At 40.9% G+C, this 27,820-nt stretch overlaps 1 long non-coding RNA gene across 1 annotated transcript in view; it reads right to left on the reverse strand.

Annotated features, from left to right (window-relative positions):
- Window positions 1–27,820, reverse strand: part of LOC125323969 — a 70,314-nt gene that overhangs the window by 9,976 nt on the left and 32,518 nt on the right. Inside the window, exon 2 of the long non-coding RNA XR_007202732.1 lies at window positions 20,694–20,817. This is a non-coding gene — a long non-coding RNA (uncharacterized LOC125323969). The remainder of the gene's footprint in view (window positions 1–20,693; window positions 20,818–27,820) is intronic.

Raw genomic sequence — 27,820 nt, forward strand, 5'->3', positions numbered from 1 at the left:
GGTGGAAGTCATCTGGTCCGAACTTCTTTCTCAAGCAGGGCCACCTAGAGCAAGTTACTGAGGTCTGTGTCCAGATGGCTTTTGGGTGTCTCCAAGGAAGGAGACACCACAACCTCCCTGGATAACATATTCCAGTGTTTGGTCACATTTGCAATAAAACAAAGTGTTTCCTGATGTTTAGACAGAGCCTCCTGTGTTTCAGTTTCTGCCCACTGCCACTTCTATTCCAGACCAGAAATTGTCCAGGCCTGGTCTTGGCCCTTCAATTTTGAGGTGGCTAATTCAAGGCTGCCTGCATGGCCATGAGCTGACTTGGTAGCCCATTGTCAGAAACTAGCTCCAGCCTTTAAGTTGCTTTGAGACAGTAAACTTGAACTGCATAATAAAAATAAAAATTGAATATGGTGCATAAAAATTCAAGTGACAGTGATCAGATCCAGACAAATGTCACTGTCTTCTTTCTTCATCTAGCTAGCTTGTTTCTGAGAAAACTCCTCCAGACTATAAAGGGCAAGCAAAAGCCATTTGACTTCTATTCAGTCTGCAAATTAAGTTGTTTTTATTCTATTTTTCAAGCCCTTGTTTATATCTGATTAGCTAATGTCACCCAAGAGCTAGACCATTTGTTTAACACTAACTGCTTCTGAAACATTTCTGTTAGTATCATCTAGAAAAACTGATGTCAGTTCTATAATGAAACAAAGGATTATTATCATTCACAGAGCTGTGTAACAACGTTTAATGCTAGGATTGACACTTGCACTGTAGCTTATGCAAATGAAATTTCCTTTTCATTTCTACATCAACAGCTTAAGAAAACTTCAATTCTAATAATGTTCAAATATGTAGAAATACAGATGGGATTTTCTTACCCTTGCCTTTACAAAATCCATTAAAAGATCAAAAAGATTTGTTTAAACTTGATCTTTGTCCCATAAATTCCAAGGAGCCACAATAAGCAAATAATTCACAGTAATTAACTGAGATTTTACAATACCAGTGCACATAATAAACTGTGCATGCCAAAGCGTGATTTGCTCCTTAAATCTGCCTATATGAACTGCAACACCTTCCTCCACATATTTAAGAATTAATTCAGAATGTTGTAAGTTAAAACACAAAAAGAACTTGTCCTTTTTTTGTATCAGACTCGTTGAACAGCAGGCCCAATGCTTTTTCCTTTTCTATCCTGCCTTTATGTACTCTCAAATGATTTGCTTAAGGCTTGAGATGGAGTTAAACACCATGTATCTAGACAGGACCCCAAGATAGAGACCACATGGCTGCACTGTGCCTGGAGAGAGCCAACAATGATATCTTGGTTTGGTATCCTCGAGCCAGCCTCATCTCTGCCCCACCTCGGCTGCTAGGCTGCACCTTCCCTTTGCAGGGTACAAACCCATTTCTCCTGGCAGGTCTCTGTGTGGAGGTTGAGCCAACACTCACAGTTGTGATGTCTGGGAGGAAATAGCCCACCAGAAGAATCACAAGTTTGCAACAGTCCCACCCTATGAAGATGCCAGAACTTGGCCCAGTCAAGGCAATTAAGACACGTAACTGTATTTAAAAGTAACTTTTGGAGTTTTGGGCTTCCAGATGAATACATCAGTATTTCCTGCCTATCAATTTAGATAACAAGCTCAAAGTACCAAGCGTATTTCATCAGATACTATAGGCAAGTTTGATGGCATCTCAGCTAATTATTTGAGATTGAGTGTTTTTCTAGCACTGGGGTGGACATTCAACCCTATTTCCCTCCCTCTCCTCCCAATTAGAATAGATGTAGTGAAAGAAGTATAATAACCCCAGAAATAATTGGATTTTGCAGCAGTCTGTGACAAGCTGTCCAACACATATTCATACAGTCCACTCTGCTTTTACAAGCTAAAGTCACAGATTGCAATTTATTGCAGCTTCTTGAGGTTGAAATTAGAAAGAGTATTAATGTTAGAAGGAAAATATATTAGCAGAAACATTTTCTGGAGCTGAGAGATCTGCCTTTTGGCTGAGATCAATAACCAGAAAGCCCAAGGCTGATCTTTATCAGAATATGGAATGAATGCCTGGGAGAATGGATAATAAGTGCTGTCCAGAGATTTGATTCCCTTCCTGCAACAATGTGAATAATGTAGCCACTGGGTCCCACAAAATTATAGACTTCATTGAGATGAAAACTTCAGTTTGCTTTTATTTAACTAGCAATAAAAATTTTGGAGTGCTAAAAGCTGAAAACTGCTGCTGTACCTTTCAGCTTGTAGGCATAACATGATTTGTCCCCACTGAATGAGGTAGTTGTTGCAGGGACTTTGTTTCCTGAGGTGTTTTTACGGCACCTAACAGCAGCTGGTTCCCAAGCTCCACAAAGGACAGCAGCTGATTCTCTGGTGTGCCAGCTCAGTAACCATAATTCACAGTGATATCTGCCACATTAAGACTCTAACTCTCGTTGGAACAACAAATGAAGGTCATATGACCATGTGGATTCTTCAGTGTTAGTTCTGGTGAGCAGGTATGTATTTTCAGTCCCTTGTAAACAGGCTGAAGGTGAGGGAATCAGTCACTATCTATGGGCTTTCTTGCTGGGAGATCCTAGAGGATGAACTCGAGGAATTGTTTCTCTTCCTTGAGAGCTGTGGCCTGCTGAGTTCAGAGCCATCATGTCCTCTTACAAGTGGAAGGAAATGGGATGTGTGTGACCTGCGAGAGCTCCAGAAGGCAACTTGTCTGTTAGAAAGTTCGTGCCCATGTGCATTGTTAAGACTTGTGATTTAGGTTCATTTGGAGGCACCTGTACCACTGGAAAAAAAACAAGTCAAGACTGAGGGGTGTCTGCATACATGTAATAAACAGAAGGACTTGGATTGGATTTCTGATGCTGACCACTCTACAAATACCCATTTCTGTCAGCTAGAGACATTTCATAACATATGTATTACATATGTGTGTACCTCACTCAGAAATGGCACACAAGGCAGAGAATGTGCACCTGAGGAATGTGCATTATTTATGACCCTTTGTAAAATAGAAGGGGCTTGCTAGACATGCACATTCAGTAACAGGCCATTGAAGCCAACAGTTTATCCTTCAATCATCTCCAAGGAGTCTGTATACCCTTCTGCTGTACAGACTTTGCCACGTCTCCTAAGAAATGGAACTACAACCACTGTAAATGCAGCAGGAAAATGGAGAGGCATCCTTGACATGATGGGAAAACCTTGCAAAGGGCATTCAGATACCATACTCAATTTATTACTTATGATTTGCTTATGCTTTGCCATGTCACGTATTCAGAGAGAGAAAACACGTCAGGTTTTAGTAGTTCAAATAAAATAAAGACCATGCATACAACCTGACTTACCCATGCTCTTGGAGCACTCTGTGAGTCAAAATTAGCAAGTGACAAAATGAGTGATATAGGATGGCTCAGAGGAATAACAGGTAACAGGTAACATCCTCAGAGGAGCAGGCCACTCAGGATTCAAAGTGACACACACGTGCTTGATACTGTTTGTACAGGCTGTGAATAAGGATGATGTGCAATTCTCAGTGGGCTCAGGTGAATGAGGGGGAAAAAACAAACCTCACTTTGTTTAAGCATGGAGGCAGATCTGTTAGCTGAGCTTGCAGAGACCAGCCCTGATGATTCTTGTAATAAACGCAGAGAATAAGTTATTTCCTGAGAAACATAGCTAGCTACTGGCATGCACATTCCCTCTATGGTACCTCAACAGAAAAGGAATCCTGAGGAAGAGGTTTTGTGAGAGGATGACAGATGACTACAGATCTCATCTTGGTCTGAATTGCTGAGCTCATGGTGACTTAAGGCTGATATCTTGTCGTCACATTCATGGAAGCACCCTGAAAATCTCTGTACAGCCTGGCACTTCTGCCTGCTGGCATGTCCCTGGTGAGCTTCTGCAGCTGAGACCTGGGAGTAAAGTGTGCCTTCAAAGTCCGTAAATCGGGGTTACTGCACACGGTCTTTCCCTGTCAGCATGGAAGCAGAGGGGAAAATAAGGAGGAAGTTATATTTCCTGTAACATATTGGGAGCCAAAACCTTCAAGCTGAGAAGCTTTATCAAGCACACAATTTAATTAAAAGGATAAATATATACAGTGAAATAAACAAAAATGGTGAAGTGCATCCTAGTAAAAACCCAGGTAAAGATTTAGGACTCTGAAAGACCCAAGAGATGGTTTCAGCCCTTTCTCTTCATTTATATGCAATTTTGCAGTTCTTAAAAAAAAGAGAGAAAGAAAATACTTCCAAAACTCAGTGTTTATCTGGAAACAAAACAATTGTTTCAGTGAATAGTATACATGCATACCAAGAGGTGGGTTGGGAGCTGGCTGAAGCCTGTGAGAGCTGAGCCCCTGCAAAGTCCTGCAGTTGTGGAAGATCCCAACTTTTCAGAACCCAATTCTCTCACTGTCTTGTATATCTAGGTGCCTAAGACTTACGAGATTTTTTTCTTCAGCATCTCAGTAACAAGTTCTAATGATGTATAAAAGAAAAATATCAGTGCCTACAAAACAACTAGTGAGTGCTAGGTTGTGCTGTTTCTGTGTTATTTCACTGAAACATTGTCAGTAAAGCCCAGCAATTGCAAACCTTAACAATACCAAGAAATTTAGGTCCTCCTGAAAAGCACATAGCTACGGGAGAAAGTAATAAGTGCACTTGCTATGAAGTGACTTTATTTCTATACAAATAGAAGTGACATAGAAAATGCATTAGTAACCTTCAAGTTGCATTTCTTTTATATACAAGTGCTGGATTTTAGATCAAAGCTAAATTGTTTCTGGTTTGGTTGTTGTCTTTTTCTTTTTTTTTTAAATTCTTGAGTGCTTTTTAGTGGAAGTGCACTAACATTGATATTTTCCGTAGCAGAAATGAGTAACACTACCAAGTGGATAACAAATGCTTTGCTCTGTATTAGAACCCTAAGTAGCAGCTAATTTACAGGCTTTCAGAAAAAGTAGGGCAAAAAAATGGAAGTTAATACTTCCTTTTTTTATTTTGCCACAGTGCAGTTTTAATTTTGCTGCCCATCTGAGATTTTGCTCTGCTTTGAATCAGAGCTGTTCAAATCAACATGAACTCTTTTATAACTTTTTAATTGTTCTGTCTACCTATACACATACAGAATGGATGAAAAGAAGTGGAGTGATCAGTGGTTAATTACATTACAATTACTCTTACATGTTATATGATATTCTACAATTATACTGATACTTATCAGGAAATTCATGTGCACTTAGATAATACTTTTTCATGAAAAAATTACTGTTAACTGGAATATATTTTGTAATTTTCTTAGTCTAAGAGTAGCTTTTATTATTTCACATAACTTCTTATTAGGCCCTTCAGTTTTGGGGAAATACCAATTTGCAGCACTATTTAGCTGGGGAGCACAATATTACTTTGAGCTTCTAGTACATTACAAGGCAATTACTAAAATTCTGTAGAATTGATCGATACTGAAGCCTACCAATATTGAAAAGTCTTGCTATCTTTAGGTCCTGATTTGTACCAACACCAAAAAAAAATTCTTGAGACCGAAGGAAATAAATTTCTATTGAGATGAGAAGGTATCAATGCCTATTGACATTGATATGGTAATAACCTATTTATATAAAACACCTTATGTGTCAAAATTGATTGGTCTCAATGCCTGTATATATCAAAAGACCTCACTAGCTACAGGTCTTGACTGCTACCAGTATCAAAAAGTTTCTTGAGAACAAAGTGTTTGGATTCTTATTGAGCTTGAAAGGCATTGATGCCTATGAATATCAAAATGTTAACTACAAAACTCAATGCTTACTTCTTTGTGGGTGACATAGACAGAAGGATCAAGTGCATCCTCAGGAAATTTGCTGCTGACACCAAGCTGTGTGGAGCAGTTGACAGCTGGAGGGAAGAGATGCCATCCAGAAACCTTGACATGCTGAGAGATGGGCCAATGCAGACATCATGAAGTTCAACAGAGATGCGCAAGGTCTACACCTGGGTCAAGGCAATCACAGGCACACCTACAGGTTGGGCAGAGAAGTGATTGAGAGCAGCCCTGAGGAGAAACACTTGGTGATGGTTGATGAAAAATTCAAAATCAGCCAGCAGTGTGCTCACAGCCCAGAAAGCCAGCCACATCCTGGGCTGCATCAAAAGCAGTACGGCCAGGAGGTCAAAGGAGGTGATTCTGCCCCTCTACTCAGCTTCTGTGAGACCCCATCTGGAGTACTGCATACAGTTCTGGTGCCACCAATGTAAGAAGGACATGGAACTGTTGAGTAAGTCCAGAGGAGGGCCACAAAATTTATAAAAGCAGTGGAGCATCTCCGTTACAAAGACAGGCTGACAAATTTTGAGCTGTCCAGCCTAGAGAAGAGAAGGGTGTGTGGAGACATCATAGCAACCTTCCAGTAAGGGGCCTACAGGGAAGCCAGAGATGGACTGACTCTTTGTCAGTGATAGGACAAGGAGTAATGGGTACAAACTGAAAGAGGGGAAAATTAGAAAAAAATTCTTGTGGGAGTGGTTAGACACTGGAACAAGATACTCAGGGAGGTTGTGGATGCCCCAAGCCTGGCAGTGTTTAAAGCCTGTTTGGATGAGACCTTGAGCAACCTGGCCTAGTGGGAGGTCTCCCTGCCCACGGGAAGGGGGGATGGGGTTAATTGATCTTTAAGCTCCCTTCCAACCCTTAACATTCTATGATTCTATGTCCTATGATTCTATGACCTACAGGTATAACCTATCAAGTTTGAAAGGTATCAGTGCCTATCAAGAGACATCAAAATTGTTCGGTATCCGTACCTGTGAATTTCAGGTGTTGGTTCTCTATTGATCTTGAATCCTACTGATATCAAAAGATTTCTTAAGACCAATAGAATAGGTGCTTCTCAAGACAATCAGGTATGAAATGCAATAAAAGCAGATTCATTGAAATGTATGTGTTCTACTAAAATTAAATTGACTGTAAGAAAGTATGATGCAGTAACATCCTTTTTGAAACATCAGCTGATGGTGATTTGAAGATGGCTCAAAAGCACAAATCCAGATACATCACATATATTCATACAGTTCCTGTAAGCAAGACAGTCTTTGTGTTGGACCAAAGACTGTTTTGATAACTGCCCCAAGAAGACTTGAATTAATACATACTGCAGTCTGATGTGAATTTGTCTACTCAGTCTATTTGTTCTTATTTAGAAATTTACAGCTAATGGTGGATCTCCTTTCCTCTCTTAATCTCTCTTCTTTTAGTTTAAAACTGTTCCCCCCTTGTCCTATCACTATATGCCCATATAAAATGTCCCTTTCCCTCTCTTTTATAAGCTCCCTTTAAGCACTGGAAAGCCAAAATGAGATCTCCCTGCTATCTTCTCTTCTCCAGGCTGAACAACCTCAGCTCTGTGAGTTTGTTTTCACAGGAGAGGCACTTCAGCCCTCGGATCATCTTTGTCACACTGCTCTGGACCCACTCTAACAGATGCTCATTTTTCTTGTGCCAGAGGACCCCAGAGCTGGATGCAGTACTCCTAGTGGGGTATCACAAGGGCAGAGTAGGGTAAGAGAATCACCTCCCTTGACCTGCTGGCCACGCCGCTTTTCATGCAGCCCAGGATGCAGTTGACTATCTGGGCAGCAAGCGCACACTGCTGGTTCATGTCCAACTTTTCATCCACCACAACACCCAGATCCTTCTCCACATGGCTGCTCGCAGTGAGTTCTTCTCCTGGTCCATACTTATGTCTGGGATTACCCTGACCCAGCTGCAACACCTTGCCCTTGGATTTGTTGAACTTCCTGAGGCTGTCATGGGCCCACTCCTCAAGTTTGGTGCTTCTACTCCAGACTTTGAGAATTGCAGTGGAATAAGGGAAGGTAACCGAATCTGTAAAATAAACACACATAACAGATCATGGCTCTGAAACAAAAACATCAGACATAAGAACAAAGAGACTAATTTTCAAAGGCACTAACAGACGTATTTCTTTTTAAAGCTTCTATCATACATCATTTTCATGGGTCAGTCAAGGAAAATGTGAAAGAAGAAACCTCTTTCTCTGTAGTCAAAACAATAAGACAGGAAATGAGAGAAGAAAGGATTAGAGGCTTCTTCAAAGTAAATGGTATCTGTGAAGAGTCTAAGACTGAAAAAAAAGTCATGCAATACAAGATATTTGAAAAAAATATGCTCTTAAGAATGAACATAATATTCAAGAATCATATTTTCATTCGTCTCCTCTATTAACGACATCAAAAATGTTTGAAGGATAGACTGATGATTCAAAGCAAAAAGTAATATAAAGCTTAAAAGGTAAAGAAATAAAAAGTTCTTTTTATTTCTTTTATATATGTCTGCTGTTGTAGTCAGCTTTTTCAGAAAGAAACCCCTATAAATAACCCCGAAAATATTATTGCTGTTAAAGCAGTTTTCTTCTAGTGTTTTAAAAAATTTGTGGACAAGTCCTTTAAATAATGTCAGTTCTGTTTTCCTGTTTCATCCTTTTTTCTAGCTAAAATTATTCATGGATAAATACTGGTTTTGCTAGTTTATTCGTTTTGTAAATCATGAGAGAATGTGCTTTAGTTGCTTGTAAACTTCTTCCTTTTGGTTAAAGTCCCAGATTGATAAATATATTTTCTGAACTGCAGATGACTAAAAAAAATTAAATCAGAGGATTAATGCCTTGTTCTTGATCCACAATGTGCCTGAGGAAGGAAATTGCCTCAACTGAATGTCAATGGCAAAACTCCATTGACTTCAACAGGCAAAGATCCAGTCCTTGCTCTTTGCCATTTTACTGATTTAAAATTTCAAATATTGTATCTTCTGATACAAGGCCCAGCTCAGAAAACTATGACTTTTTGAAAATCAAATAAGAAAGGGGAACAATCATTTTTGCTAACTAAGTGAGCACTTAGAAGTGGAATCAATGTTTTCAGACATATCTCATGGCACTTGCCTTTCATTCTTAGCTAAAAGTAGTTTTCTTCTATCGTTCTTGATATTTTTGTCTCCTGTGCACCAGGGCTGCAAATCCATACTGAGCCTTAGCTCTCAAGGTTATTGTCTCAAATCTGGTCAAGCTCAGCAGTGACTGTACACTGTCACCATCTGAGAGCTGCTTAGGGTCTGTGTGAAACACCCAATGGGGTCAGTGCAGTCCTGGGCAGATGCTGACTATGATATAAAAAGGTATGAAGAGAAATTACATTAACAACTCTATGAGTTCCAGGTGGCAAAGGACTGAGTAAGCTGCAGCTGACAGAATTACTCTGCCACCTCTGGGGTAGCCCCTTTGTCCAGAAGTGTGGTTCATTGGTGAATCTGGTATGAAACCAACAAACCAACACAAACTGGTGAAGGATTTCATTGCCCAAGGATGCCAGCCTAGCACTTTCCACCTCCACTAGAAATCGCACACACGAAGTTGCACACAAAGTAACAGTTTCAGCAGTTTGGCAGGGCAATATTTTACTTTACAATGTGGCCAGGGTGTCTGAGCTCTGAACTCTCAGGCCCTCGGGTAAACTAAGTGAAAAACTCATTTTAGAAAGTAGCATGTTAAACTAATAAAAATAATTTTTGAATATTTCCACTGAACCGTGGAGCAGCCTTCCTGGGTAATGAATGGCTGCACAGCTGCCTGGCAAAAATCACAGGCTCTCCCACTTTCATGTGGGCAAAATGGGAGAGGCACAGCAGACTGATCTGAAAGATGCTGACAACACCTCTATAATATGCAACTGATTTTTCTCAGTTTTCTTTGTTGTCTCAAACAACTGCTGAATGATTTTTCAAGTAAATTTCACACTATTCTTCAGACAACTCATTCAGCTCATTTGGCTTCATTTATTCATTCCTTGCTAGCAGATGTGTCAGAGATGAGCAACTCAATACAAATAGTAAAACAAATACACAAAATGAAATTCTGAAGGTAAGGAGAAAGAAAAGAAAGAATTTATTGTGTTTCCTTGATCCCACTGGCAAATCCAGAGGAAAGTGAGCAGTCCGATCTCTGGATGACAGCTGAAAGAGGGATCCTCATGGCAGAGTGAGTTCTTAATTTCTGCAGTTTGCCATCCACCTGCCTGGGCACACAGCTGAAGACATCACTACCTGGTAATTTCATCCAGCATTCCACTTCTGTGATTCATCTGAATTTCATAGTGTAATAAACCCTCCCTAGACACATTAGCACCACTAGATTAGAATATTTTACATTTACATTTGTTATCTTGGGGAGAGCATTAGTATTTTCTAGTCAATGTAATTTACTTGAATGCAAGATAACTTTCAGTGTGAAATACTCACACTGAATGTATCTGGTGGTAATAATAGCTATGAACTTTACTTATTTGTTATCTCCTAGAGGTAGATTACACTTTCTATTAATAAGAATAATCCGCAGTCCTGAGATTGTGCTTCAACACAATACCTTTGATAAACATTACCCAGGTGCCAATTTTCTTTGTCACTGTAAGCAGGTAGGTCAATACTGATGCTGTAACACTGCAATCTATAAAATCTCTGCTCCCCGTGCTCCATCCCTGCAGAGAGCTGACTGCTGGGTATTCTTCATTTACCCATCCAAGGAACCAGAGTCCATTGCTTAGCATAATAAGATCTCTGCAGCTAGGACTAATGCTTGCCATGTCCAGTGGACACAATTGTTACCACAGACTGCATCAAAGCCATCAAAAAAACAAAAAAACCCCACAAAAATCAACCAACCGAAACAAAACACAACAACAACAAAAAAAAACCCTACACCAAACAAAACCTCTTGTAGAAAAGAAAAGTTTGAACAAACCTCAGCACTTCTTCCTCCAGAGAATCTTCCTTTTGGTTTCTCCCACTTCTTTTCTGCTGTCTGTGTTCCTCCCAAACTCCTCTCCTGGGTGCCTGCTTGGATCTTCCCCGATCTTATCTTGGTGGTACCACTGGTACCACTTCTATTACTGGGGAGGCCAATGCTGTCCAGTTACTTGGATGCCACGCCTTCTCGTCATCAGCTGAGGCTCTCTGCTATGCCGGGGTGTGAAGTGCCTCTTCTGCATTTTATACTCAAACAGAGCCCTGACAGCTCCATCAACTTGCATCTTGTCTTGGTCACTTGGAACCAAAGGCCCCACTGGGGACACTTAAGACATGCTAATGCTTCTGTCAGTCCCATAGGGCTCAGGTGTTACAGCCAGATAATCATCATGGGAAAGTCAGTGGGTGTTGGTCTGATTCCCAAGGGATTCCACTAATGGGCATGGATCAAAGGGAGCTCCCCGGACCACCCAAGCAGAACCAAGACCCTCAGAACTCCATTAAGTGACAATAAAGGGATTCAATAGTGGACACAAATCCTGTGCAACTGCAGCCATTGGTTTTTACCTGTGGCTGTGGAACAGGGACCACGGAGAGGGAGCGATCACACAGTACTTTTAAGAGGCCAGAGAACAGTGAAATCCAATTAATGAAAGCTAAGCCCACAACTTACCTATGGGAACTTTCTTAAGGGGCTCACAAACTTACAAAATTACCAGTACTGCTGGACTGCATCTCTCTGGGTTACAAGCCCATCATTTTATTTATTTGCAATGGTAAAGGTAAGGAGGTCAAGGTGTGCCTATCCTGGGGTTGATGCTTGTATTAGAGCCCTTGAGTATGTGACTACTCCCCTCTTTGCTTTGCAGGCCTTGATGAAATATTTTGTTCCTATTTTTTAGCTTTTTTATTATCATCTTTCAAAGGAGGAAAAAACCACAAATTATCCAAGCACTTAGACATCTTTAGATGTTACAGTTCAATAGCAGTTTACTGCCATTTTGGTAAATTGTGCACAGCAGCAAGCCACAATTAAATGAAATCTTCATTCTTAATGTCTATATGTCTCTAAGATAAGAGCGCAGTTTTAGTCTCCTCAGAATACTCTATATCTTTATTAAATGCACATGTCATTACAACATAAAATAACTGACTCCTCAAGCAGACTCTGAAAGATGGCTGCATTTATTTTTCTCTCTGCCTCAGATGACAACCAGAAATGCCTAAAGCAAGATTCTGTTCCTGGTAAATATTGAGCAAACTGGGACATTTCTCTGTTTGCAGGTCTATCCTATGAACTGGCACTTGGCTTGTAGATTTGGGATGGGGGATGGGGGAGGAATAAAAAATACACAAGGGGAAACAAAGCCCCAGTCAATAAAACCTCACCAGTACTCTCCTCACCTCACTTCTAGAAAAATCCACTTGCTTCAAGCTGTGTCCATAAATGTAGTGAAACACTCCATGCTTAAGTGTCCATCTTATTTCTTATCCATTAGACTCAGCAGCATTATTTCAAAGAGGTGGAGACACTTGGACACTTGATAGTAAAGAGCTGATTCTCCACCTCAGGATGACATGACCGTGTTGGAGAAGCTGAGACAAAATGACCATGGGAGTGGTGCTTGTCAGTTTGCCATCCCTGTCTTGTGTGAACGGGAAGTAGAGAAAATCTACCAGAACCTCTGCTCCCAAATTCTATCTTTTATGTGTGCCTGTCTGAGCAGTAGTTCAAGCACCAGCACATACTGGCTGACCTCCTGCTGAAGCTGGATGCGGGATTTTCCTTCCTGCAGGAAAAGGCATCCCTTCAGGAGCCTGCCATTAGCACCCAGGTGAGAAGGAGAGCCCAGCTGAATGCAGAGCTGACCAGCAACACCTTTTTATCATAGGTGTCCACCACCGGGGCATGCAGGGGAAGTATACAATGAGAAGCATGGGCCTGACATCTGCCTCTCCAACACAATCCTTACCTCAGAGCAGCTCAAGAGCTGCCACTTCTTTTCCCTTGATGCTTTCCTGAAAGACCTGGGGAACTATCTGTGCTCAGGGCAGGGCAAAATGCGTATAAGCTCCGTATGCATTCCTCCTTTTTTTTTTTTTGCTGACTAATATTCCTATACTGCTAAAAAAAAAAAAAACAAAGCCAACCAAAAACCCCAAAAAAACCAAAAAACAACAAAACCCAACCACGTGAAAAACCATGACAACAAACAAACCCCAAACGAAACAACTAAAAAATCCACACAACAACAACAACCCCCAAAACAAAACAAACAAAAAAACCCTAAACAAGCAACACCCAAAAAACAAACCACCTCTCCCCCCCAAAAAAAATCACAGTGGAATTCCATTCGTTCCATAGGAAAATAACAAAGTAGATATCCTGTCTTGAGAGATCCCGAGTTCCCTCTGCAAGTTGCAGTGCGCCACCAACCACATAGGGCAGCCACAGGGTGAGATACTGGAGTATTTAAGACCTTCAAGGGTAGGGTCCACCTCAAGCAAGCATCACTGTGGCAAGCTCGAGGCTTTGGAGGAGCTCAAAAGTTAGAGCTGAGCAAGAGAATGCAAGCACCAGTGTTTCCACGCTGAGAGTTTGGTATAATCAATTTACAGCTGCGACGAGCAGCTGCTGGGTGGTGTGGTGTTCTGCAAAGTAAAGAGCTCCTGACAAAATAGCATAATTTTCACAGAAACCAGAAAAATGAAGAGTTGCCTTCCAGATAGCTCTAGCTGACTACAGGGAACACCAAAGTGAGCTGCCTGTTTATTATATTGCATCTGACATTATGAGAGCCTGTGTAATGTAATTATCCATAAAAGTCCCAACAGTCTGCCAATTGTTCCTCACAGGTACGTTTGTTTTTAAGACAGCTTTTCTAGACATCCATTACTTACAGCTTCCTGCTTGCCTTTATCTGTTCTGTAAAAATTATTTTGCCATGAACAACTGAACAAAAAGATTTTGAAACCACACACAATCTACCGGTTTAAAAATATACATGTATTGTTATTGTTATATATTTTTTAAATTTAATTATCTGTTTAGACAGGACACTTGATGTATATATAACCTATCCTCATTGTTATGCTGGTATGGAAAATTTCATTTGTAGGCCATGGGCCTTACTCTGGACCCAGGGAAACACAGGAGCCTGGCCTTTTTTCTGCTGACCTCTGTAGCTTTACTGAGGCATATAAGGAGCTGTGCGTTTGCAAGGAAAGAGGGATCTTGCCCCTCAAGACTTGGCAATACATCTTCTTAGGGTTCAAACTCTCTGATTCACGTAAGAGGACCATCACTCTTGCAAAAATGAATACAAGGAAGAGGATTATCATCAGCAACAGACTGAGACAGTAAAGGCTCAAAATGGCCCCCATTTAAAGAGGTTTTGGATGGTGAGAATGTTTTGAAATTTATGAGTAACCTGCAGCTGGTTTACGCTGTTTCAGACCAGCTTTTTTCTTCATTTTATGAATTGAAAGGCACCACTGCTACCTCCTCTGTGTCATTTCCCACTTCTCTTGTTTCAGGTCCTGCTCCCCACTCAGTACACTGCCTTTTGTGGATCGAATTCTTAGACAAGAAAGTCTTTATATCTCATAAGAAGCCTATATATTTAAATTGGAGTTGTGATTCATTTTGGGTCACTGGTAACTTAAGGGTATTCCTAAAATTGCATTATACAGCAAATGGAACTTAGAGTTGCCCTAATGAGACCCACTGGATATACATTATGTGCTTGTACTCATCCAGCTGCCCCACATCCAAAACTAGATGGACTTTCCAGATGCATAGGCCTTGGTCCATATTAACAGAGGCAGAAGTAATAGAATCATAGAATGGTTTGGGTTGGAAAGGACCTTAAAGATCATCTAGTTCCAATTCCCCTGCCACACGCAGGGACACCTTCCACTAGACTAAGAACCCATCCAACCTGGCTTAGTCGATCTTTGAATTCATTCTCTGCTTTCCTATTATATTTCTTCTTATTAAAGATATATGAAGAGATGACTCAGGTGCTTTTTGCTGCACATAGTGTCATGCCCTTGTAAACCACACCTGCTTTGTGGGCTGTGCTTTCCTGCTGTCAGAGGACATTGGGTAAGATTACTTTCTGAACATAGTACTGGCACCAGCAAAGCCCTGCTTTGGACTGAAAGAAAACACAGCAAAACAAAAAGATATTGAGGGAAGAAATCTCCCAGCAGCAACTATGGGACCTAAAGCATACTATTTCATAAGATATATGCTTCTTTTTGTGTGCTGTGTGCTAATCCCTACAAGTGTTCTATAAATGGAATGATAGCTAAACATGAGCAAATCTTAAGAATAACTCAACTGTTTAAGAATCTCATTATATTTTTAACTCAAATTCAGTCTTGTTCAAACTCCATGCCAAGCAGCCAATTCAAGGCTGCAGGCAGCCTTGAAAAACACTTAAAAACAGAAGAACATGGAAGACATATACCAAAAAATTGATCCAAAAGGCAACAATTCATCCATCTATTCTGTCCCCGAGCATTTCAGGGGCAGCTCTGTCTAGTGCATAGGAAACCATAAACTCACTTAAGAGCAAGCTTGACTCAGCCACTTGGCAACTGCCTTCCCCTAGCCAAATGGCTCTATGGTTTACTTCTACTTTATTTAAGACTCACCAACACAGACTGACAACCTTTTGGGGCTGCTACTGCCTGTTTTCATGTACCCACCCTCTGTCCATAGGTTCATTCCTAATTAATAAGGGTCTATCAACTGTTTTTCCCTATAACAGCTCTTGTTTCTCGTGGCAGTGGAAAAGAGGAGTCAGAGCAGAGGAAACATAAGATCCAAGAGGCATCCAGAAGAGTTACAGGAAGGGTAGAAGCTAATGTCACAAAGCCAGAAGCTTATGGGAAATAATTTTTTCCTGGTTTTCTGTAATTTGTTATGTAATCAAACATGACCATAGGGAATAGGATTTCCAGGAGGAGACAGGAAAATAACAGCTGTTCAAGGAGACACATTGGTGATGATTAGCAGCTGAAGGTTGCTAATCTGCTAGATGACAGAAAGAAAGAAATTAAGTAAGAAGAAATCTATATGCAGATAGTTTATGTAGTTTGGAATCTGACTTCTTTTAGAGATCTACTCTTTTGAGCAACCCATATATTTTATTTCATTAGGCTTTCTATTTTCCAGGGTCTGTCAGGGGATGCCTGTTTGTTCACTTGATTTGTGTTCTGAGGAATTCCCCATGTTAAAGTCCCTGAAGTTTATAATTAACCACAACAGAGCTCACGCACTTGAAGATGGATGAAGCTGAAAGAAGAGACATAGCCACAGAGAGAAAAATATTGTACTGAAGGCTGTTAACAGGGAAAAATGCTGTCACTATGAATATCTGCCTGTGTAAGAGCAATGTGCAGCAAGGGATGCCTATCTGGTGTCCCTTAGGCTTTGCAGGTAAGCCGTGTGAAAAGCTGACTTGACGGGGCGACTCTATCTTCTCCTGCCAAGGCCAGGAAATGCTGTTATAAAATCTAGTATTCTTCCTGGAATATTTATTAGGAGTTTGGAAAGATTGATTTGGCTACTGAGGATAGATATGTGCGCATCTGCTGTAATGGCAGTAAAAAGAATTAGACTCATCAGGAATAGTAATTCATAATGATAGTGGCGGTGTTTGCTCTTTGAATATAAAGAATCTCCTCGGCCCTTCAATCCAAGTATAACTAACACTTCTACGTGCAAGAAAAGCCTCTTTTTTTTTCCACAGCAAGAGCCGCAGTCAGAAAAGGGCCCAAACATATGCACCCCTGAGCACAGGAGTGAATGGTTGACCATTAATTGGGGTGTCTCCTTTGCTGATCACCTCACACTAAAAAAAGGGCATGTCATCACATGCACAAAGACACTGGAGAAACTGTTAGTGTCTGAAAAAGTACAGATGAAGGAACCTGATGTCCAGATCTGGCAAAATTCAACACCATTTGCTGCAGCACTAACCCTGACTGGACTCTGTTTCCCAAGGTATGAGGAGAGATGAAGAAGGAAAAGCGGATGTCTCCTCTTCCTGCCTGGGACCCAGGGAAAGGAGGGCTGAACTTGGTTTATTTCTATGTATCCCACCAAGGAAAAATAAACACTGTTCAAAATGCTGTCTTAAGGATGAGTCACATTCATGACGAAATCACTCAGACTAGGTGGACCCTTGCCCCCTCCACCTCTGCTCCTCAGGTGAAGCAGCAGTATGCATTTTTTAATAAGGATTCTCCCTGCTTTCTCTTAGCAGTCCTTTACATTTACCAGGAATAAGGATTCCTAAGGAAACGTGCTATACATCTTAGTAGAAATAAACCCAACATTGTATTGTTAAAATTAGAACTTAAATTGATATTTAAAATGCTGAACCACAGATCTAATTCTCCATAAAATTCTACTCAAGAGCTTGAATAAAACTGTGGAAAATATTTCTTTTTTAACTGTAGAGAAACTTTCTGTAAATGGGTGCAATGGCGTATTTTAGAACCCTGGAGGCAGTTAATTGAGCCCTCCCTCCTCTTTTAGCCTGCATATTCTCTGCTAAGCCCACGCATGCAGCTGAAAGAACAGCTCCTGGAGTACCATCCTGCTCTAAAAATGAATCTCTGCGTGGTCATGCGCACTGCTATAGCCAGAACAGCATGTTTGTGACAAGTGTTGTACACAGGGTGTTTAAGAATATGGTTGCAAAAGATTAGCAGCAAGCAGGTTCTTGCTTAAAATGAGATGGACGTGGGAAACAAATGACGTGGGAAACAAACAGAAATGAAAGAATCTTCAAAGACCATTGAAAAACCTCTTCGTTCTAAGGAAACTGCGCACGATAGCAGTTTAAAAAAAAAGACCCATACTTATTTTGGTCAACACTGACAACCTTCTTCTGTTGTGTAGTAGTTTCCTTCTCAAATAGTCAGGTGCAGAGCACAGTCTTACTCATCGAGAGCAAAGCTGACAGAATCTGCCTCTCACTTTGGCACGTTCAGCATTTCACAGACTTTATACTGTATATTTGGTGAGTCAAGCACCCATTCTGCCAAGCCTCCATGTGTAAATGCAGGCTTACCCCCACTAGCACAGCATAGCAGAAGACATTCCCAGACGTATTAATTGGAAAAGCGTGTTTATTAAACAACTGTGCTTCAAAATACAACTGCTTTTTCCTTTTGTCTCCCTATGGCCTCCTAGGATTTCTCTGGCACCAAAAATTCCCCTGCAATTACAGCCAACAACTGAAACTCAGCCTGAAGTCCAGATATAGATTTTACACCCCTCTGGAGCAATCACTCAGAATTTCAGGGGTTTAAGGAATTTCAAGGATTGCCTGAAAAGAGCTAAATCTTATAGAAGTATTGCTTGTTCACCACCTGACACATAGGGACTGTACTTTCTATTTTAACACTCATAAAACATGTACAAGGGCTGAGGTACTTTTGACACATAAATCTCAGGTGCTGAAAGTTCATTCTTGCTCTGCTGCCTCGTACAGATATTTGGGGCAATGTGCCACTCCCTTTGTTTTTGGAAATGTAATGGCACACTTCACCCCAAAAACCCAGAGCATTGCTTTTATATAAACTTTGGAAGTTAAACTCCTTTTGTGGATTCCTGATCCTTAAAGCTCACATGCCACTTTCCTTGCCAGTCAGCCAAAAATCATATTGAAGAAACCCCAACTTTTTAGAGATAGGGGCACAAAAAAAGACGGCATGTACATCTGCTGCATATTCAGTATGAGCCAAGTTGTCCCAGGCACTGGAAAGGGTTTACTCACTGTGTGACCACATGCCCATCTTCAGATGGTAAAATAAGCACTCTGGTTCCTGGCTCCCCTCTGCTTCTGAGCAAGAAATAGCCAAGGACAGTTGTTCTGCCTAGCGGAGGTCTGAAGCCCCTCACTACTCCTCTTCGGGGAGACCATACTGAACATCTGCCAAACCACAACATTTCTGTGCTTGTAGGAACCTGCAGGAAAATGTGTAAGAGGAAGATTCCTTCCTTCTTCTATTTTTGTGTACAAGAAGTTATTTAACATACAACAGTGAAAAAATATGGATCTGCCCTTTTATTTACTGGCAGTTTCGGAGCATGAGCTCTGGTACCAATCCCTGGTGCAACTCCATTGACTTCAGCAGACTCTGCCAGAGGTCACAATGTGCCATTAGGAGTTGAATAAGACAAGATATTCAGTCCTGTTTCTTTCCAGCCCATAAAACCAGTCTGAAAGGTTTTCTTTCCTGTCTTCATTTTATCCAAGATCTATCAAGAATATTGAGTTCTATCTTTGTTTTTGCTGAAGGATTGCTGAAGTGGAAAAAGCACTTTCCTTAATTACAGGGATAAGGGGGCTTAATCTATAATAGAAAGACAGTATTTCCCAGTTAGTTTCCACATATTTTAATTCAGTGGGTGCTAACCAATGAAAACCCAACGTGTTCAGGATGTTTCAAAAAAAACCCCTTCCATTCACATTTGCTTAAATTTAGTCTTCATGGTACATTTTATTCAAGTGCTTGTGCCATACTTAGCACTGTCATATTGAGCTCCTTCCAGAAGTGTATCTGACAACACAGTTAACATTTTCACATGCCGTTTGCATTTTGCCTTCTTCAGAACAGGTTTATTTGTAAGAATGTCTTATTTTCTCCTTTATTTGTTTTTAAAAAATCTCTCTGTCTGAGAGAAGGGCAGATAAAAGAGGAACAATTTGCACTAGGTAAATGTGCACAGACTCAGATGTGGTGGACTAAACGAGCACAGCCCTAGAGCCTTTCCTTAAGCACTGCCTAAGAAGGGACTGTCTGCTGGAGGCTTCTTACTCCTTGAATAGGGAGTGCCAAAGAGAGGGAAGGTACTGCATTCCTACTCATTCTTCTTCCAAATCAGCATTATTTAAATAAGACCTGCTACACTTTGTACATTAAACCCAGAGACAACCCAACCATGATAGCATGACATTGCTATGGCTGTTATTTTATGGCCCTTTGCAACATGGAGTAAGAAGTCATTTAGAAATAGTTTTCCAAACACAATTGACAGAAGTTATACATTAAGGATATACATTTTTTGAGCATGAAGAGCTTAGTGACCCTCCCAAGTCACACAGGTGGCTGGGAAGTTCAGTTTGGTAAAATAACACAGTTTATATAATGGTTGCCTATCTTGTGATTACCATGTAAACTGTCTCCTTGCAGAAGCAAACAACCAAATAACAAAGGAAAAACATAATGCAACTCCACTGATGATCATACTGAATTCTGAATTAGGTATCACAGTATATGTCTACTGACATCTACATCAGAGGGGCAATGGGGAGGGGAGGAAAGACTGTCTCTGGTTTAGATTCCTGAGGCTAAATGCAATACAAATATACCCTGAAGTCAACAGACCTTCACATGTTATACATCTGTGCTAAATTTGCTTTCCAATATCCTGTTTCCTAGATTTGATGTGGGCAGATGGTGGAAGAGATCTCCCTGGAAGCAGCATGTTCTCCCCCCGAGAGGAATGCCCTTATGTCTCTCAGACATGAACTGTCTGGCTGATTAATAAGCAGGGCTGTTGGGCTCAGGAGAGAGCTCAGATTTGCTCCTTTTGCCTGCAGAGTGGGACTTTACTATGGCAGGGGTGTTAAACTGGGACTGTCAGAGATGTTTGGAGCAGGTGGTGCAAGTGAATGGAAGAAGTGGGAAGGGAACAAAGGAGGATGCTGTATCCCCTGAGGGAACAACCTGTTGCACATGGTGAGCTTGTCTGGCATGGCAATGTGGATGTCAGTGCCTGGAGCTGCAGAGAGGTGCTCTGTCTTCTCAGCCCTCACTGCCTGCTAGGCTTACCTATTCGATGTGGCCTCTCCAGGTCGTTCAGAAACCCCATGACTCCTGGCAGAGAACCTGGTACAAAGGCTTGTTCTCTGAAAAGACTTCTTTCTTTCCCTGGATAAGGAAAATCCTTCTGCTCCTAGAGGAGACAAAAGCAGCCATTCAGTTCAGAGCTGGGGCTGTTTTCAAGGCTTCCAGCAAACACACTGTGCTTCAGTACTGCTGATAAGTGTATTAAAGGAGAGCACATTGCTTTTAGAGGGCAAGTGGCTACTTTACCTAAGTGCTACTTACATGTGAGTGTTAATCAAGAAAGATGTTCTAAACCAATTTTATCACAATACTATTTTTCTTTTCTTTCCCTAATCCAGCATTTATATGAACAAAGGGCGTGAAACAAAGAGCTGTCATTTGATTTATACTACTGACTGTGTTTATCCCTGACTGTCCATTTTCTTTGACTTTACATAAAATCAGTGTTTGGGACGCTGTAAGCTAGAGACTTTTAACACAAAACTATCTTTACTGACTTCCCTGACTTTATCCAGCTCACGGATAGTGAGGAACCAGAGAAATAATTAAAAACAATACATTCACCACAGAGGGAGATTTTAAAGAGAGGTAGGTCAGGCACTTCTGCAGCAGGATCCATCCCTGCTTTTCCTACAGAGAAATAGGAAGCAAATGAAGTTGCTCTGGGGCTGTGGGTAAAGCCTAGCAGTCCTCCCCAACCCACAATGCCACAAGGACAGGACTGACAGTCATTTGTGGGAAAATGTCACTTGTGACAAGATCTGAGAAGAGGGGGTTAAAAGGTCTCTTGGATAAAACGTAAGAGGTCCTAGTAAATAAAATGTAGAAATGAGCTTTTTGGGGTATGTGTTGACAAGATCAGGTTGAGAGAAAAATGCCTGAATTTAAATTCATTTTCACTGAGGCTGCTTGAAGCCTGCAGATGAAGATGCAGACCTGAGACCAGTGAGACCACTCTAGAAAGCCTGTGTGAAACCAATACAGGATTTCACAGGGCTGTGCTTGCAAACTTTACTTCCACAGAGTCTTCACTCAGACCTATCAGTATTTACAAGGATATTTCTAGTAAAATGCCTGCAGACCTCAGTGTATGACAAATGCTAAAAAATGAGAAAAATTAATTTCTTGGCTCTTTCTCAAGATGCTGTAAAGGTATTCAAAAAAATTTTAATAGTCATATTAACTAGATATGCTTCAGAACATTAACCCAAGAGATGTTTTTTTCAAACAGATTCACAATATTTATAATAACCCTTATGCTATGCTGCTTGTTGCCACCCACGTGAAGGAGATGCCATACAACATTGTCTGATATTATTTGCTTAGCTGTAGAAATTTTGGCATGGTATTGTGCAGAAAATGAGAGGAATTAGCTGTGTGCTGCTGATATATTTTCTCCTCCTGCAGTTTCACATGGTTACAGCTCCCATGTCGCGCCCCAGAGGTGGCTTCATTACCGCAGGTGAATGCTTTCCTGTGTATTAGAATGTGTTTGTAAAATATTCCTTGGACTTAAAGATACTGGATGGATTTCTAACTGGACATTTAGTATAGCTGGCTGGCATATTGGTGACAGCTTCATTTAATGTATACGGCTTAATTGGGTAGCTCATTTGCCAAGCCCCAACTCACAGCAACCAGCACCAGGCTTCGCATCTAGGTGTCCACTTTTAACATCATCTTGAGTCACCATCCAAAACCAGAGAGAAACCAAATCAAACTGTCAGAACCCTTACTGAGCAATGTATTCCCTGCTCACAAGCAGTGAATCAAACAGGCTTATTCAAAGAGCACATTATTTGGGAGAGCATTAAAACAAGGAAGAGAAAAAGAACAGCATAGAGAAACAATCTATGATAGGTCCCTTTGCTCTCTGCTCCAGTCTGTTCTACTCAAAGCAGATGAATAACAATTTGTGTTGTCTTTCTTTTAGCATGATGCTGCTTATTGCCTTCCATAAGCAGACCCATTATTTCCTGACCTATGTAGATACTGAATTGTCTTAATTTAGACCTTTTGAGAAAAATCCCAGATGACTGTGAAGGGGCCAACTTCTCTCCTGCTAGCCTGCTTTGCTGTGGTTTCCACTTCTCACCAGGAATTCAAAAAAACCTAGACAGGCCATGAACACCTCACTTAAAGAAAGGAGCTTCCTTAAAAGCGGGGTCCTTTCATGCTTCCCAAGTTTCTTTGGTCCAATTCTTTCTTCTGCAGCATTAGATCTGGGCATCTGGTCAGTAACTCTTCACTGGTTTCAATGAAAATGCCATAAGAAATGTCTTAAGAGCTCAGGGTCAACAGTTTCTCTCAAAAATTTACTAGAGCATATGGGAACAAGACTCAAAACTTGCTTTAATCATCAGAAGTTGTCTTTGCTCTCTGGAGACTTTTGCTTTTAGAGCACTGAGTAAGTTCTGTGTCTTCTCATACTCCAGCTAGCAAAGTTCACAGCTGAGAGAACAATCTCACTGTCGTGCACAGGATTTACAGAATCACAATCCTCTCTCTTAATCCTTTTCATTGATTCCAGTCCACATATTGATATTTGTTGTGGAATATGATCTTTTGATCAGTATTAAACTGAGTCATGTGGCTTTTTTTAGAGGTAGAAATGCTAATCTGATTGGCTAACTAAACAGTAATGTTAAATATGCAATTTTAGCATCTCTTTCCTGAGATATGTTGACTACTAATATTTTTTCATATTATAAAAATTATTTTTCTACAGTCTGTGTGGCTAGGCTGAAAAACATGGATATACAGCTTGACCACATATTCTTTCACCATAAAACCAGCAATAAAATGTGTAGTGAAGATTGAAATGGATGATATACAGCAGACAGAGATGAAAACCATCTCCTACTGAAAACAAAGGCAACTTTATCATTGATTTCATTTTAGTTGGGATGCCAGTCAAGGCATGTACATGTCTCAGACCTTGCTCATGAAAACATGTCTTTATGTGTGCAACACCCCCCCCACTACACCTACTTCCCTTTCTTGTCATGGCTTGTCCATCGCCAAAATCCAATGTTTTGAATTATATGAGTGACCTGAGAGTCCATCAGTTCCAAAAACCAAGCTCCAGGTCAAGGACAGTCTGAAAACTGTTAGAGTTGTACTTTCCAGTGACAAAAGTCACTGTTTCCTGTTTTCTGTTTCCAGCAGAAAACTCTAGTATCTAAATGCAGTTGGAAGTCAGATCCCTGGTAGAATCGGTAGAGCTTTATTAAAGGTGAATATGACTACACTTGCACCAGTAGCTCATCTGATTAATGAGTAGAGTCTCACCTTGCAAGATTGCAAGAGGCGAATGGAAGAAAGAGAAGTGTTTTCCTGTGCTCCCTTAAGAAAGTGGAGAAAAAATGGGTAATAAATGGACCATGGAGGCTAATGTGTGATGCTGACTGTGGATGAAGGTTACAGGACTTGTAACAACCTTTCCTGAGCACCCAGAGCAGTGGCAGGTTTTGAGGTCCATTCCTTTGGACTGTAATTTAGACCTGAATGAAAACTTTTTTTTAATCTCAAAATTGGACACCTGCCATATCTTAATTGAGCTCACCATACCATCAACTGGGCTACAGTTGAATTGAACAAGATGAAAGTTGAAATGGGAACAAACTCCTTCCCAAAGGGGTCAGCTGTGGCAGAAATGATTCTGGGGTAGGCAGAGCTGTCCTTCTGGTACTCAGGTGCACTTTCCCTGTGAATAAGCACTTCCAAATGAAACTCCTTTCCTTGAGAAATTCCCAGACCTCTCTACTCAGACATGCAGATGCCAAACACAGCAGAGTCCTTCAAGATACGCTGTCTTCAACAGTTGTGGTGGTGCCTGTGTGGGATGCAGCTATTAGGGAAAAGATTTACTCTGAGAAGGAAATTAATACCACACAAAACAAGAAGAAAGGATCTTGTTTCTGAAATGCCTTTTTTTCTCTTTAAGCCAGAAGCAAACTCACCTAAAGAATGAGGCATTTAGAGGTTTTAGAACTTATTAGGTGCAGAGAAATAACCTTGGCAAAACTTGCTTTTCTGTGTCAATACCTTGAGCAAGAGCAGATTCAGACAAATGTAGCAGGAAGTACTGAAGGAAGGAGAAAGATTTCAGAACAGTGGGATGCTGCTGTCTTGTAATGCTGAGCTAATTCAATGGTCCATCAAACATCCTGGCACAAGTATACAGCTCTCTCACATAATCCAGATGGCAAACAGAAGCAAAATATTTCAATTAATGTAACACTAATGGTAACAAGAAGACCTTGACTTGTCTGAATTTACCCTTTAGGAAAATACATGTATAAATAAATAATGACTGACATTCATAGTCTTAATAAAACCAGTTGTGTTCTGTATGGGGATATGAGATCTTCCACAGTATTTTCCTCCTCCACCTTTATCAATTTACTAACTCAACCATGTTTTCTCCTTGACCCTCAAATTCAGCTCTATGTTGTTTTGATGCTGGTGTAGATAATGAATCACATTTAAAAACTCCTCTGGCTCTCCAGCTTAAGTGCTCACTTTTTCAGGGCTGTTTTCAGGTATCATAGCCATCTCCCGCAGATGGCATGTCCCAGCCTTTCTCAGTCTTTAATCCTCTTTGGGCTATCCATGGACTATGCATGGGTTCTGGTAGTAGAGATAACTCCCATCTGTCAAAATCTCCATGAGATGTTCCCCAGGTCCTATCCCAGAGATACATCTTTCTTCCCCCTGTACGACTTGTGGCTGGTCCAATCTTTTAAAGGGAGTGAAATGTGCTTTAGAGTGTTGTGCACTTCAGTGCACCCTGTGTGTGCTTCAGGATGTATTCAACATGCCAACATCAGCAATATGCACAGCCAAGTGCTCCCTATAGAGTTAACCTATTTTATGCATCAAAGAGACATAGCTGTCATCTACTAAAGATGTGCCCCAAAAGGTATAATCCTAATCTTAGAGCACCCCAATGAGATCTGTGTAAGCAAAATTTGCTGATGCTCTTCAGTTATGTCCAAAGCTAGATATATAGATAACTTTGCCTCTTATTTCTCTTCCACTTTCTAGGGAACGCATCATGCTTTTCTTGATAAAGCCAGCATTGAACATTTCTTGGACTGAGAGCCAGCACAACAGCAATGTCACTGTCAGCTGTGTGATTTTTCAAAGATTCTCACATTTTCTATCCTCTTCCTTTGCTAAGAAAAAGAATGATTTTGCACCATTTCCTTGTCTTCGTTAAAGCAGGTGCAAAATCGCATTTCTCTCTTGGCTATTCAGAGAAAACTCTTAAAATTACAAGCTGAACTGGTGCCTATATGGTCTTCACATTTAGGTATTTTCCCAGCTGGGATTCAAATGCTTCTGCCACTTCAAGATCTCAACAAGATCATGTGAAATATTGCCTTTCTGAAAGGAAAAGAAAGACTCCACAGTACACAGGGCCAAGCAGTGAAAACATTTTGTCTGCACTTTTCCTGGGGATAGTAATTTAAATGTAATCTGGAAGCAACAGCTTCAGAGTGCTACAAGCACATCCCATGTCCATTAGCAACATTTTCAGGGGGGAAGATCATGGGTCTCTCAACTCCTTAGCCAACTTCTAAAAGGCACTTTTCCCAGGGAGGAAGGTTTCTCTCGCCCTCTCTCTTCTGATGGGTTTTCATCACAGGTGAGACTTAGAAAAACCTGCAGCCTGTCTTTATATTTCCGTGACCGACTTCCTTCTAGCAATTTACTCTCAGTTACTCACAGGATAGTCAAAATATCAGGTGGGCAATTCACAGCCTTCTGCCTGCACATCCACCCACCCTCAGTGTATTGCAGTGTCTGACAGCATAGGAGAACATAACTAATGACACTCACAGTCCAGAAAAAGAGGGAGATAGAAAACATAATGAGTTACCATGGAATAAAGCACTTGCCCTTCTATTGAGGAAATGAGACATAAGAGGCATGGTCAAAGCCTGGGGTTTTGTGCAACTACATGCTACTTCGTTCCATGCTAATTTTAATTTAACCGAATCCTTTCTTTAAATTATTTTCAATTTTTGGTCTTCAGGAATAATTATTAAAATAGGCTACTTTTTGCCTTTTTCAATAGACTACACAGACATCCAAATGTTCCATCATTCTTTAAACCTAAATTTCTGAAACAGTCATAACTCCTGAGCCTGCATGGGAGAAAATGTTCTTGAAATCAGAGTTTTATACACAAAGTTTACGACAAAAATTTCTACATTTCCTACCACCTGCTATTGGTGATCCAATTCAATATGGGCAAAACAGTGAATAGGTTCTCTCACATGGATTGAAAACCAGAACTGAAAGAAGGTATAGTTTTCTGTGGGTTTTTTTCTTTACACTGGCTTCTATTTGACTCCTAGCTTTGGAGCATTTAGTCTTCAAAATTGTTTTGTTGCTGCATTCTGATGTGATAGATCACCCTCCAAGTCACGCTTGGGGGTTCTCCCAATTGTTCAAACAATTCCCAGTTTGCAGAGAGTAGTGCCCCAATATGTGGGTATAGTAGTCCTGGAGAGTGGGTTTTCTGATCAACAGAGCATCTTCTTCTGAAATACTTTTCAAGTCATCCATCGCAGTCACTCAGGTCTGATAACCATTTCCCATTCCAGGGAGGAGACAAGGACTTATCTGGCTACTGGCCCATTGATGACAGACTGATTTGTGCAGATGCTGCCCTGTGGCTCAGCATGGCTCTATTAGTCTATTGAGCTGTTAGAGCCCATTCTTTCCTCCCTCTTCCTCCTCCTCCTTGCTCCTCCCTCCTGGCCCGCCACTTTCAAGCTTTCTTGATCTTACTCTGTGATGCCTCTGCCAGCTCTGTCCAGCAGCTCCTTGCACTTTTCTAACCCCACTTTATAGCCTTTGCTCTTTGGCAGGTCATCAGGAACTGTCCCCTCAGAGGACAAGGTTTCCTCAGAGCTTCTGCCTCCTGCTCAGGCTTTGCTGCTCAGTCCTTCCTGTCCTCTGGGCAATCCCTCCAACAGATGTCACACAGTTCATTATGGATAGTTGAGAAATGACATTTAAATTGTCATCAATCATGCAAAAAATAAAAGTATTGGCTACATTTAGAAGGGCAAATGTAAATTATCATTGTCTTT

The sequence above is a fragment of the Corvus hawaiiensis genome, chromosome 3 (genome assembly GCF_020740725.1).
Source record: "Corvus hawaiiensis isolate bCorHaw1 chromosome 3, bCorHaw1.pri.cur, whole genome shotgun sequence".
Classification (NCBI taxonomy): Eukaryota; Metazoa; Chordata; class Aves; order Passeriformes; family Corvidae; genus Corvus; species Corvus hawaiiensis.